The sequence below is a fragment of the Lathyrus oleraceus genome, chromosome 5, assembly GCF_024323335.1.
Source record: "Lathyrus oleraceus cultivar Zhongwan6 chromosome 5, CAAS_Psat_ZW6_1.0, whole genome shotgun sequence".
Taxonomy (NCBI): domain Eukaryota; kingdom Viridiplantae; phylum Streptophyta; class Magnoliopsida; order Fabales; family Fabaceae; genus Lathyrus; species Lathyrus oleraceus.
In genome coordinates this window covers 184,483,861-184,498,539 of record NC_066583.1, presented here as the reverse complement: position 1 = coordinate 184,498,539, position 14,679 = coordinate 184,483,861, and the positions used below count along the sequence as shown (strand labels likewise).

General features: G+C 34.0%; 1 pseudogene; it reads right to left on the bottom strand.

Moving 5' to 3' along the window:
• Positions 1–366: 366 nt before the first annotated feature.
• On the bottom strand, positions 367–9,110 carry LOC127079598 (probable receptor-like protein kinase At2g42960; annotated as a pseudogene).
• Between the last annotated feature and the right edge of the window lie 5,569 nt (positions 9,111–14,679).

The window sequence follows — 14,679 nt, the reverse complement described above, 5'->3', positions numbered from 1 at the left end:
ATAAACTCAACACTGAAACAAAATATCTATGTAACACAAACCAAATTTGAAACCCAAATAGAGTGTTAGATGACATGATATTTGAAGTCTCAATTTAACTACAATCAGAAATCGACAATTTTCTATGATGGGAATCATTGATATCATTACATATGTGTCTCCATGTCAGCATCAATGGCATTACTCTTCTCGCGTCTTTGATCCGGAAAAATCAATCACTTCATTTGATTAAAAAAATCAAGTTTCAAGCACATAACAGTTGCAGCTTGCAAAAGTTAACTTGTAGAAATGCTCTTTAAAGTAGACATTCCAATTACAACTGCTACAAAATGTTGAAAATTCACAATTCGATATGTGGATCAGAAGTTAAACCTCTATAGGTATGAAATATTCTTCAGATTCAAGCATACAAACGACTTGACTCATATTTAGTCTTTTTTCGGAATCTGGATCAACACACCTAAAAGTAGTCAAAATGGCTCTTTTAAGGGCACATGTTGATGGTCTCATATCTATGTTTGGGTCCACTACCTCTTATGCATGCCTATTACCGACCATCATCTTGAGCCAATCGATCAAGTTTACCTATCACTATCTGTTGTACCCCAAAATTTGTCCTCCCCTAATTCTTGACTTTGCTCCTATGGGATCTTGTGGTTGACCTTCTGTGTAATTAACCTAAATTTTGAACCCTAATTATGGGTTCATGGTTTGAGGTGTTGCCTGTGGACTTTTGGGCTTTGTTTGAAACCCTAATCAGGGACAATTGGTATTCAGGTGCTTTACTGGTTTGGCTTTCTGATCTACGGTTCATCAAAATCCTAGTCCTTGGCTTTGAGGTTTGTGAACCCTATGGTTTGCATTGAGGTAGTGGAAACCCTGGTTGTGGTTCATTGCAATGATGCACCACTCGAGTTAGCTTCTCATTTGGCTTGAAATTCTTGATTGATACATAGCTTTGAACTTTGACATAGTAAACCTTAATTCATGGTGTTATGTGATTGATTTAAGAAATGCTTGCATTCATGTTTCATTGACCTCAGGGTCTTAGGATCTGTTTGATCAAAGTCTTATGTCATCCCCACTTCATCCATGGTTTTATAAAAATGTCAAGATCCATTCATACTTTGATTTATAGTTCCATTGATACAAGTTCATTATTCATTTGATCAAGTCATTCCATGACCCATTAATTCAATTCCATTCATTCATTCAAAGAAAGCCAAGCCATTATGCCTCACACATGAGCCCATGCATCAAAACGAAGGAAAAAAACATTTTTTATGATGGAAATCAATTTCCATATCTTGGGTAATCGATTTCCCTGCTCCCAGTAGCAAAAAAAATATTTTTCGTGATGGAAATCGATTCCCATATCTGGGGAAATCGATTTCTCTGCTTCCAGTGGCAAAAAATGCATTTATGGGTGATGGAAATTGATTTCCATGTTTTGGAAAATCGATTTCCCCTGGGACAATAGCAAAAATACTGCATTTTTCAACAGTAATGCAACATCCTTTGCACTCCAAACCAGCCCCAATGCTTGCATCAATACACATTGAAATCTTCACACAATTATGCAGCAACCAACCATATCATTCATGCATTATACCAAGCTCTTAACACTTCAATTCACCAACCTTTTCAACATTTGTGAATTACTCATAATAGTCCCAAACTAATTCCAAACCACGTCAAACTAACTTCAAACCACACCAAACTAACTCCAAACCTCTTCAAACTAATTCCAAACTATTTTAACTAATTTCAATCCTCACTTAACCAATTCCAAGCCTCATAAAACTAACTCCAAACCTCCATTTGATCCAAACCTATAACCTATATAAACACATCACTCTCATTACACGAAAACTCTCTCAAAATTTGATCATCACTCTCAAATTACTCATTGCAAATTCAACTTTTCTCACTTCATCTTCTCCAATTCTTCACCCTACACCAAAGCTCAAACCATCATTGGAGCAAGCTTCATATTGAAGTTTGTTATCAATTAAGCTAAACCTCTTGCATTCAACAATCATCCCTACATTCACATAATCAACATCAACAACAACAGTTCAATTCATAATTTTTCAGAGTTGATTCTTGAAGAGAAGGAATTCATAGTAGAAGTAGAAGATTAAAGAGTCCAAGTAGCATACCTCTGGTTTTCTCTTCTTCATCCTCATCATCACCAAATTTCAACAAGTTCCAAGACAATCCTCCATCTTGCAGGTCGGTGAATTTTCATCTTAGCTTGTTTGCTGAATATTTGATACCACAGTGTAGCTTGTGTAGTGGAGAATCAAAACCCCAAGGTTTGGTGGTTTGATTCTCCTTCATCTCCATTTAATTTCAGATTTTGTGCTTAGGGTTCTTGACTTTAATGGCTCAATTTCCAGAATTGATTAACTTGTAGTTAGAATGGATGAGGAATTAGGATAGAAGAGATTGAGAGGAGTAAGAAAGTTGTGAGTTTTCTTGATTCCGACCAACTCCGCCGCCTCCGGCGCGGTGGTGCCGGAGCTCCGATGGTGGTTCTGTTTTGACATGAGAATTGGAAGATGATCTGTAGAGAAGAGAGTGAGTGCTGAATTTTTTCACATGCCCCTTTGCAAATTTCGTTGGACTTAACCATTAAGCCTAATATTTTGCATTCCACACCCCTGCTTTGCTTAGCAACATACTTGTTGAACCCTAAAACCCCTATTGCTGAATTCTGCACTCTATATTCAGGGCTTGCACCCCCATTGGTCCAACATTTGAATTAGCTTTAATTCTATTTTATTTTGTGTTGATATTTTTGGTAGTTGTTTTTTTAGCGTTTTAATTAAGCTTTAGATTTTAATTAGAATTTAGGACCTTATTAGATTTTTGTATAATTTTCTAATTAGTTTTTGATATAGTTTTAATTAGATGAGAAATTAGAAAATAATTAGATTTTAGTTAATTTTAGAATTTAGTTAATTCTTGAACATTAGGTTAAAATAGATCTTATGATTTAATCAATTTGTAGGTTCTAATTAGACTTTAATTAGAAATAAAATTGTGTTCATGATTGGATATTTTTGTGAATTGACCATTTTATCCCTTAGGGGTTATTTTGTCATTTTGATCATTTAATTGCATGTTCCCTTAGGAAAAAAAATTACATAGATTTTTAATCAAGTCAAATGACAAAATGACAATAATCCCTAAGGGGTAAAATGATCAATTCATAAAAATATTCAATAATGAACATAAATTTATTTTTAATTAAAGTCTAATTAGAACCTACAAATTGATTAAAGCCTAAGATCTATTTTAACCTAATGTTCAAGAATTAACTACATTCTAAAATTAACTAAAATCTAATTATTTTTTAATTTCTAATATAATTAAAACTATATCAAAAACCAATTAAAAAATTATACAAAAATCTAATAAATTCCTATATTCTAATTAAAATCTAAAGCTTAATTAAGCCTAATTAAAACGCTAAAAAAACAACTACCAAAAATATCAACACAAAATAAAATGGAATTAAAGGTAATTAAAATGTTGGGCCAAGGGGGGTGCAGGCCCTGAATATAGAGTGCAAAATTCAGAAATTATGGCTTTGGGCTCAACAAAATAAGCCAAAATACCAAGAAGTGTTGTTGGGTTCAGCAAGTATGTTACTAAGCAAAGCATGGGTGTAGAAAGAAAAATATTAGGCTTAATGGCTAAGCCCAACAAAATTTGCAAAGGGGCATGTGAAAAAATCCAGCACTCACTCTCTTCTCTACACATCATCTTCCAATTCTCATGTCAAAACAGAACCACCACCGGAGCTCCGGCACCACCGCACCGGAGGCGGCGGAGTTGGCCAGGATCAAGAAAAAACACCACTCTCTTACTCCTCCCAACCTCTTTTATCTTAATCCATCATCCATTCTAACTACAAGTTAATCAATTCTGGAAATTGAGTCATTAAAGTCAAGAACCCTAACCACAAAATCTGAAATTAAATGGAGATGGAGGAGAATCAAACGACCAAACCTTGAGGTTTTGATTCTCCACTACACAAGCTACATTGTGGTATCAAAAATTCAGCAAACAAGCAAAGATGAAAATTCACCGACCTGCAAGATGGAGGATTATCTTGGAACTTGTTGAAATTTGAAGGTGATGAAGATGAAGAAGAGAAAACCAGAGGTATGCTGCTTGGACTCTTTAATCTTCTACTTCTATTATGAACTCCTCCTCTTCAAGAATCAACTCTGGAAAATTCTGAATTGAATTGTTGTTGTTGATGTTGATTATGTGAATGTAGGGATGGTTGTTGAATGCAAGAGGTTTAGCTTAATTGATAACAAACTTCAATGTGAAGCTTGCTCCAATGGTGGTTTGAGCTTTGGTGTAGGGTGAAGAATTGGAGAAGATGAAGTGAGAAAGGTTGAATTTGCAATGAGTAATTTGAGAGTGATGATCAAATTCTGAGAGAGCTTTGGTGTAATGAGAGTGATGTGTTTATATAGGTTATATGTTTGGATCAAATGGAGGTTTGAAGCTAGTTTTGTGAGGCTTGAAATTGGTTAAATGAGGATTGGAATTAGTTAAAATGGTTTGGAATAAGTTTGAAGAGGTTTGGACTTAGTTTGGTTTTGTTTGGAGTTAGTTTGACGTGGTTTGGAATTAGTTTGGAACTGTTATGAGTAACTCACAAATGTTGAAAAGGTTGGTGAATTGAAGTGTTAAGAGCTTGGTCCGATGCATGAATGATATGGTTGGTTGCTGCATAGTTGTGTAGAGATTTTAATGTATATTTATGAAAGCATTGGGACTGGTTTGGAGTGCAAAGGATGTTGCATTACTGCTGAAAAATGCAGTATTTTTGCTACTGTCCCAGAGGAAATCGATTTCCCAAAACATGGAAATCGATTTCCATCACCCAGAAATGCATTTTTGGCCACTGGAAGCAGGAAAATCGATTTCCCCATATATGGGAATCTATTTCCATCACGAAAAATAGTTTTTTTGGCTACTGGGAGCAGGGAAATCGATTACCTAATATATGGAAATCGATTTCCATCATAAAAAATGTTTTTTCCTTCGTTTTGATGCATGGGCTCATGTGTGAGGCATAATGGTTTGGTTTTCTTTAAATGAATTGATGGAATTGAAGTAATGGGTCATGGAATGACTTAATCAAATGGACAATGAACTTGTATTAATGAGACTATAAATCAAAGCATGAATGAATCTTGACATTTTTATAAAACCATGGATGAAGTGGGGATGACATAAGACTTTGATTAAACGGATCCTAAGACCCTGAGGTCAATGAAACATGAATGCAAACATGCCTTGAATCAATCACATAACACAATGAATTAAGGTTTACTAGGTCAAAGTTCAAAGTTATGTATCAATCAAGAATTTCAAGCCAAATGAGAAGCCAACTCGAGTGGTGCATCATTTCCATGAACCACAACCAGGGTTTCCAATACCTCAATGCAAACCATAGGGTTCACAAACCTCAAAGCCAAGGACTGGGGTTTTGGTGAACCATATATCAGAAAGCCAAACCAGTAAAGCACCTGAATACCAACTGTCCCTGATTAGGGTTTCAAACAAAGCCCAAAGCTCCACATGCAACACATCAAACCATGGACCCACAATTAGGGTTCAAAAGTCAGGTTAATTACACAGAAGGTCAACCATGAGATTCCATAGGAACAAAGTCAATAATTAGGGTTTTAGCCCATAAGGTGTGCAATACCACAATCTTCAAGCAAATCCCTTATTTTTATCAACCATAAACCTTGAATCTATGATGTATATTAGCAAGTGTTAATCATGAATGAAATATGAATGAGTCTCAAGACATAAGTCATATGAGAAACGAAAAGGAAGGGAAAATTTTGAGGTACAACACTATCACACAAATTATAGTTAGGAGGGGCTGAAAAATCCGAACCATGCAAAATACATTTCTACAGAAATAACTAAAGTTGCAAAGCACTTCGGAGAAATTTCTAATGAATCATATTCTCCGCATTCAAAATTCAAGATATGTATTAGTGAAGAAAATGAAGGTTTGTTAACTAAGTCTAGTCAAAATGAAATATACATAACATGTGCATCAAAGTCGCAAATAATTTGTTTACAATTTAATAATGACAACACCTCGGCTGGTGAACGACTATAATTTACTGGATCTCTTCCAATAATTTCTTCAAGGAGCAATACACCAAAGCTATAAACATCACTCTTCTTATTTAGTAAGTCAGATTGGCATATTCGGGAGCCACGTATTTGAAAACGGAAAACAGTCATTAAAATGAAAACATAAACAAACAAGTCTTAAGTCTATAGACAAAAGAGAGCTTACCCAAAAGTACCCATAACTCGAGTTGTAATGTGACTTTTTTTCGCACCAAGTAACTTGGCTAGTCCAAAATCATATATTTTGACATTGAATTCATCATCAATTAATATTACTTGACTTAATATCTGGATGGACAACTTTTGGCTTAATTGCTTCGTTCAAGTAAGTCGGTGTGCATGCAAGATAATCATAAGATTAGTAAAACAAAACTCACCAAAAGTAAAAAATGAACTTTCTACAAAAACAAAATCAGGGATGTTTACTAAATGAGCGTACATTTTAGTTGTTCAAAGAAGAATTTTAATTTGAGCCTCCCATGTGAGAAAACCATATTGCTGCATGGATCCATGAAGCCATTGTTCTTAAGTTTCTGGTTTTAACATACTCATAAACCAAAAATACGAAATTAACATGGAATTTCCATTGTTGACTCATATATAAGAGGACAAGAAAAATGGAAAATTGAATATTTAATTGAACCCCGAATAAAATATAGACCAAAACGGTATTGTTACATGTGAGTGTCTTTGATGCGAAAATCCAAAAGTCTAACCAAATTCTTCTACCTAACATGACCAATAGCTTCAACTTCCACTCAAAATTGCTTTTCGGCTTGTCCACTGCACGACGAGCATAAATAGAATTATAATCTACCCTCTTCCAAACATTTTAATAAAACAAGAAGCTATAGAGCTTATAAAATAGATTTCAGAATTGAAAATTAAATAGTGGCAATACTCATAGATTAGTTAGAAGTTTCTTAATAACAACAAGATTCCCATTGATCAGCTAACATTGATAAACCATTCTAATAAAACATTATGACAATACACTTTTTAAACAACAACAAATTTGTATACAAGTAAGCTTTCACTTCCATATGAATAAATAAATAGATGAAAAAGTTTCTTACCGATAAAAGTTTCTCCAAATGAACTGCTTCCGATGTTGCGACCAATGTTAAACTTGCTGCAAACAACGCACTCCATGTTGAACAACCCGAAGTACCTTATCCAATGACGATAAGAAAGAAGAACAAAAGTTGTTAACGATTATGAACGGGAAAAGAGAAAAAAAATAGGGTTTGGAAAAGATAAAGATAAAGAGAGAAGAACACATAAATTGAGATCGAATCCACAAACCCAATAGCAGATCTCCATCTTTTTCGCTTTAAATCGAATCCACAACCTAAAACCAGACCTCCATATTTTTGTTCCTTGAAATTGAAACAATATTCCATAAATAGATTTATTTGTTGAACTCAAATATGTTTTTTTTTTTCACTTTGTAAACCGATGTTGCAGATCATCGCTTGTTTCTATTTGATTTCAATTAGAAAAGGAGGAATAAGGAAGAAGAAGTGGAAGAAAAAAGAAGAAGAATAAAATGGAAGCAACTTGTGTGTTTATGTGTGTGAGAGAGAGGGGTAAAGATTATAAGAGTTAGAAGAAAAGAGTTGAAACATTGGGAAAAGAGAAAAAGAAGAAAATGTTGGAAAAACTTAATTAGAATTTAACCGATTGAATGGAAACCGTTCTAAAAAGTGTGTAAAGAGAAACCAAATAGTAACATTACCATTCAAATTGGCTAACTATGTTAGTTTGGTTGGAAAAAGTAATATTTTAACCAAAATTACCCTCATTTTGGGTGAGGTGGCCGAATTAGAGAGTAAGATATAAAAGTGTTTTCCACAACATGTTATTTTCTTATATTATAGATTTGTATGCACAATTAGTAATGGCAGAGAAATGTCAGATCTTGTATTGTACCTTATAATTTGATATACAATCAACATAATCAATATAAATATTTTGCAGTGAAGTAGTGATTGCAATTTGGCCTGTATCCATTGAGTATCTGAAAAAACCTGCAACAGATGTCATAAAAACTTGCAAAATGAGCTCGGACATGAGCACAGGTAAATACCCATTAAAATAAGTGGGTACGAGTACCTTAGTACCAAAATCGCTCCATACCTACATAATATATATTTATATATTATCATTTATATTATTATATAAAACTGCATGTCTATTAATTTTTTTAAAATACCATTATAAAGTACCATACATTTAATACAAATGTTTGTTTTATTAGGATAATTAGTTACTAAGTCTCTTAACTTAATTTAATATTTCGCTTTAGTCCCTTAACAAAAAAATGTTAAAAAGTAATCCCTTAAAAACCATTATGTTATCTGAAAGGGTCTCTGTCATTAGTTTTTCTGGAAAAAAACGTTAACTTTTGCCTTGCTGGACATATAAAATCTGATGTGTTTTTTCTGTCTTTGTTTTTCAATTGTCTATCTAAATTCTAAAATTTTAACAAAAGGAGAAGAAAAGAAAGTCATGCTTTGCATTCCTTTTTTCACTTTCAAACCCTAAAATCAGCTAGAGAAGACAAGCGATGCGAAGAAGAGCAAGCGACGAGACACAAATGAATCATATTGTATACTGAACGAGTGCTAACCTCCACTGTGGATTTCCACTTTCGCACTGGTTATAGTCAACTCCATCAGTGGTCCCGTCCAAATTAACATCTACGTTATCACCAACAATCCCTCCTTGTTCAAACTTTTCCTTTTCTCCTTTACTCACATCATCAAAAGTGTCATTTTATTCATTAATCATAGCTTCCAAAATAACCTTTTCTGCTTCATTTTCATTGGTTACTACATCATATTCTAAAAAAATAATTGGCTCTTCAATAATTTCATGTTGTGTTACCGGATGAATGACTTATAAATGCACAAACCCATTAATCGTTGTTATGGTTCTCATTCTCTTGGCTCCCATATCATATTTCAACAAAATAAGCTCATTAATATTCATTACATCATAATACCACATACTCTCCAGAACTGGATACCCATTAATTACACCTTGAGGAAGTCTTTGTATGGAAATGCACTATGGAGGTTAGCACTCGTTCAGTATACAATATGATTCATTTGCGTCTCATTGCTTATTCTTCTTCACACCACTTGTCTTCTCCAGCTTATTTTAGAGTTTGAAAGTAAAAAAAGGAACGCATAGCTTGAATCTATTTTCTTCTCCTTTTGTTACAATTTCAGAATTTAGAGAGATAATTAAAAAACAAAGAGAAAACAAAGTCATATCAGATTTTACATGTTCAGCAAGGCAAAAATTAACATTTTTTTTCGGAAAAACTAACGGCATGGACTATTTCAGGTAACAAAATGGTTTTTAAAGGACTACTTTGTAACGTTTTTAGTTAAGTTATTAAAGTAAAACATTAAATTAAGTTAGAGGTCAAAAGGTGAATTAAGCTTTGTTTGTTTTATAACTCACCAATAAAATCTTTGAGTTTTTTTAGATGTTGTTAAAAAACTTTAAAATATTTGATATTTCATAATTGATCAATTTATTTTTACTATAAATGTGGGTAACAGGTAAGGGTATGAATTATTACGTATCCATAGTACGAGTACAGAGATTGACGTTCACGCTAGTATGAGCTCGGATACAAATATTTTTTTAAAACTCGTTTGAAGAACAAAGTGTAGGCGCCAATTGAATTGGCTGGTCTTATTGGAGGGACAATTGGATTGACTTGGCCCATTGGGTATGCCAATTCATATGGCTTGCCCTTTAAAGTATTTAATGGATGTGCCAATTCAATTGATTTGAGCTTTACATTGGAATTTTTTATTTGAAACATGAATATTTTAGTTAGAAAACATGGTTATTTAAAAATAATTGAAGTTGCAAGTATATTATTACATATCTTCTTTTTAAATTAAATGGTGAGGCATTTTATATCTTTAGATGAAAAATATGAATTTTAAATACCATAATAACCATATTTCTCACAATTACCCAAAATATCCATTTTTCAAATAAATAAAAAAATTGTAGCAAAGAGGAGGTGCAACTAGTAATGACGCATGCACTAAAAAACACATAGGCACCTATCTCATTGGCGCATGCACCACCAATGCACCAATAGGCTTGGCGCGTGCATTATAAACCAAAGAGGAGCCACTAGTAGGTCTGACACCTATGTGTAATGGATTTTTATTTTATTTTTAAATTATATGCGGGAAAATTTTGTAAACATATTTAAACAACCCACTTGATCATAACGCCCACCAGTTCCACACTCTGGCACCACCATTTGTCCTTATGGCCTCTCACAATTCCCCTGAGATGTTTGGTGCCTCCCAAGATTCATCTGAGGTGTTTGGTGCATGGTCCCTAGGATATTAGGGTTATCCATTAAAGTTAGCATCTCTTCCCATCTACCATTGTAATAGAGTTTGGTGCCCATGACGTCGTAGTTCGGTCGTGTTGGTTGGGTTACGGGTGGGCAAGTTGGTCCATTGAATTAGGACATTAATTTAGTTTGGAAATGAAGCAATTGTTGTCATGTTGTTTGGTAGGAATGTGTTGGTTGAGTGCTTTGGCAATGTGATGTTTGGGTGTATGTTAGTTAGGTGATATGGTAGGATGTGTTGGTGTCATATGCCTCATAGGTGTTATGGTAGGATGTGGTTGTGACATATGTTTGTTAGTGGTATGGGTTATGTTCTTGGTTTTATGTTTGGGTGTATGTCATGAATTGGTCGCGGGTTTGGATGTATGTAGTTTGGTAATCATGTTTGGTTGGTTATTGGATATATGTGGTTTGGTAATGTTGTTGGGTCGGTTGTTGGGTGTAGATATGTTGCCAATCATGTATGTTTGATTGTTGGGTGTATATGGGTTGACAATTTTATTGGGTTGGTTGTTCGGTGTAGGTGTGTTGGTTATCATGTTTGGCGTTTGATGACGAAGCTCGTAGGCATGGGTCGATCAAATACCTTGGGTGAAACACAAATTGAGTTGTTGTAACCGATCTATACCAATTCATACAATTTTGAGTTGTCCGTCTGAGCACATGACAAACTTGAACTTGAAGGAAGATGATTCATCCTCATATATCTTTTACAACTTGCATATGAAGACTGATGGATCGTTAAAAGTGGGAGACACGTTTCGTACAAAAGAAGATTGTGTGAGATCTATAAAAAGTTTCACATGGAAAACTCTATTGATTATACCATAGATCACACTGATGCGACGAGGTACATCAGTTTTGTGTCGTAACATGCTCTGCATGTTCCCCATGACAAAATCTTACAAAAAGAGAAGTGATTATTAGGAGATAAGTTTTATGGGTCCACCTCACACTTGCATGACCACAAATCTGATGTAGGATCACTGTAAACTAAGCTCTCAGATAATATGCCAAGAAATCTTGCCACTCGTTAGCAAGGATGTGACTTTGAAGGCGAGTACAACAATCTCTCATATCATTACATGATACAATTATAATCTCTCATACATGAAGGTGTGGATATCAAGGACTAAGGTTGTTGAATGAGTATACGAAAATTGAGAGGATTCGTACAAATAACTTCCACAATATTTAGTGGCATTTAAGACATATGCTCCGGAAACTGTTGCACTTCAGACAAACATGCATCTATTGAGAGTACATACATTAACCCTGATAACAATTGGAAATATCCTTATTCTAGGCATGTCTACTGTATTAGATATATTGTACAAAAATTCACACAGGAGATCAATGACAAGACTCTTTGGAAAAAAGTTGTGAACGCTGGGTATGCGTTAACTCAACCATTGTTCCAACACTACCGCAAAGAGGTCAGATTGTCAAATGAGGATGTGTTAAGGTGAATCGATAATATTCCCCTGGAAATATGGACCAAGGCATTTGATAATGGTATACGATGGGGCCATATGACAATAAATCTTATGGAATCAATGAACTCTGTCTTCAAAGGCATCAGAAACATACCTATAAAGACATTGGTGAGAGCAACCTATTTTAGGTTAGGGTCACTGTTTGGGATTAGAGGTTCAAAGTGGAGTTCAATGTTAGAATCACAACAGTTGTTCAATGAAAGTTTTATGAAATTTATTAAGGAGGAAACTTCCAAAGGTAACACACATGCAGTTACAACTTTGATCGTCGTAAAGGTTGGTTGAGTGTACAAGAGACAATGAACCATAATGAGGGGAAGTCAAAGGGATACTATCGGGTCTAACTAAATAAAGGTTGGTGTGATTACGGAAAGTTTCAAGCCTTCTGATTGCCTTCCTCCCATGTTATTGTGGCATGTTCATATGCTCGCTAATACCCTTCCAAACATCTATCCATTGTTTATAAAGTCATAAACATATTTAATATGTGCAACAATAACTTCCCAATGGTAGAAAAGGAGGAACATTGACATATATATCAAGGGGACATAGTTTTACACAACGAAAATATGCGAAGGAAGAAAAAAGATCGCCCTAACAGCACGCACGTTTTGAACCAAAATGGATTCGGCTGACAAAATAGTAACATTGTGTGGTATATGTCGCCAGCTCAAACAGATACGAAAACGTTGTCCAAATCTTGAAACAAGATCCACAACACAATTATTGTATGCACTCTGCTAAAAAATTTAAAAATAAAGGGGAAAATATATCTCAATGGTTGGTTCAAACAACCATAGTGAAATGTGTAATATTTTCATATTAAAAAAATGAAAAGGAATGGCACCACTATGAAAATAAAAAACAAAAAGAGGTAAATGATATCACTGCGGTTGCGGTAATCAACCATAATGAAATAACGTTTATATTTAATTTAAAAATAAATCAAAAAGAAAAGCATCACTATAATATTAAAGAAATCACAAATTTGTTGGCGCCGAGATTCAAAATCATGATCTTTAGGAACTTTCATCATGGTTGCTTTATCCAACCGTGGTAATATATAAACTATTTTTAATTTTTTTTAAAAATGATGGTGTTTGGTTTTAGAGATGTCACCACCGTCTTCAAAAGACCGTGGTACTATGGGCATCATAGTATATACTTTTTATAGTAGTGATTGGTCCATGCAACAACAAACTTCTCTTTATAGGGTTTCAACCATGTTTGATGCACATACTCAACAAATAAAGGGATATCAACACATACTACTTGAAAATGTTTCAATTGTTGCTCAAAGTCAGACTCATTATTTGAATACACGACTTTGTTCATATATCCATAATATGCTTTTTCCTATTAGATTCAACACACTCCTTGCACTTTATACTAACATTTTCTGAAATATGGAACACACACAACATATGAATTAAGGATACGAACACAATTTTCATGACATTCATCAGGGTATGTTCTTGATCCATCACCATGAACTTGGGAAGAAACTTATCAGATGTGAACAAATCCTTAAACTTTTCTAATGCCCATGTGAACTTGTTCTCCCTTTCATGTTCCAAGTAGGCAAATCCAACCGAAAATGTCAACTTCGTTGACGTAACACCAACGATCTCAAGTTGTGGGAGTCGATACTTGTTTGTTATTTACATACAGTCAAAAATCAACACAATGTGAAATGCATTCAATAAATTAACATAATCAGGTTGTGTCATAATATATACAATCAATAACATACCCCCTTTGTCCCAAAATATAAGAGAAAAAATAAAAATCACATTTAGTAAGAACAAAATAATTTGACTAAGGTTTTGTTGAAATAAATTACTTAGAAAGATGTAAAAACAATTCTAAATGGTCGTTGGTTATAAAAAATATGAGAGAGAGTAAATTAAATGCAATTTGCATTTAATTTTACCTTGAAAAGGATGAAAGTTAATGTTTTTCTCTTATGCTCTTGGACAAGAAAAATGCAAACTTTCTCTTATATTTTGAGATGAGGGGAGTATTTGAAAAGTTACATATTTGAAAAAGTCGATACTTGTTTATTTTGTATGTACAATAAAAAATCAACACCAAATAAAACATGTTCAACAACCTCACATAATTAGGATGCGTCCAAAATATATCAACAATAACATTTGATTCTTCCCTATTTCTAATCCAGTACATGTATTTCTCATCATAAATTAGTTTCAACAAATGTTGCATTTTCGTCAATGGACCTCTCTTGCTCGTCCCATATATAGATATTTCCTTATAGATATGTGTAACGCTCGTCAGGTTATCAAGATCTCAATCTTTCAAAGCGGTCACTATGTACCTAATATATCATGACCCACTATTCGGATGTGGTATTTTGTCATATCATTCACAAACAACTGCTCTTCGAATTTCAGACAACCTAATATATCATGACCCGTTAAATAGCTAGTTTGTGATTGTGAATACCATATCTAACCTAATCTTCCAACTACTACTGCTTGACACAAATCTTAACATAAATGGACGTTTACATTTTTTACTAACAGTGCCTTCAAATGATTTATAGTTCTTGTAGTTTCCTCATTTCTCACAACC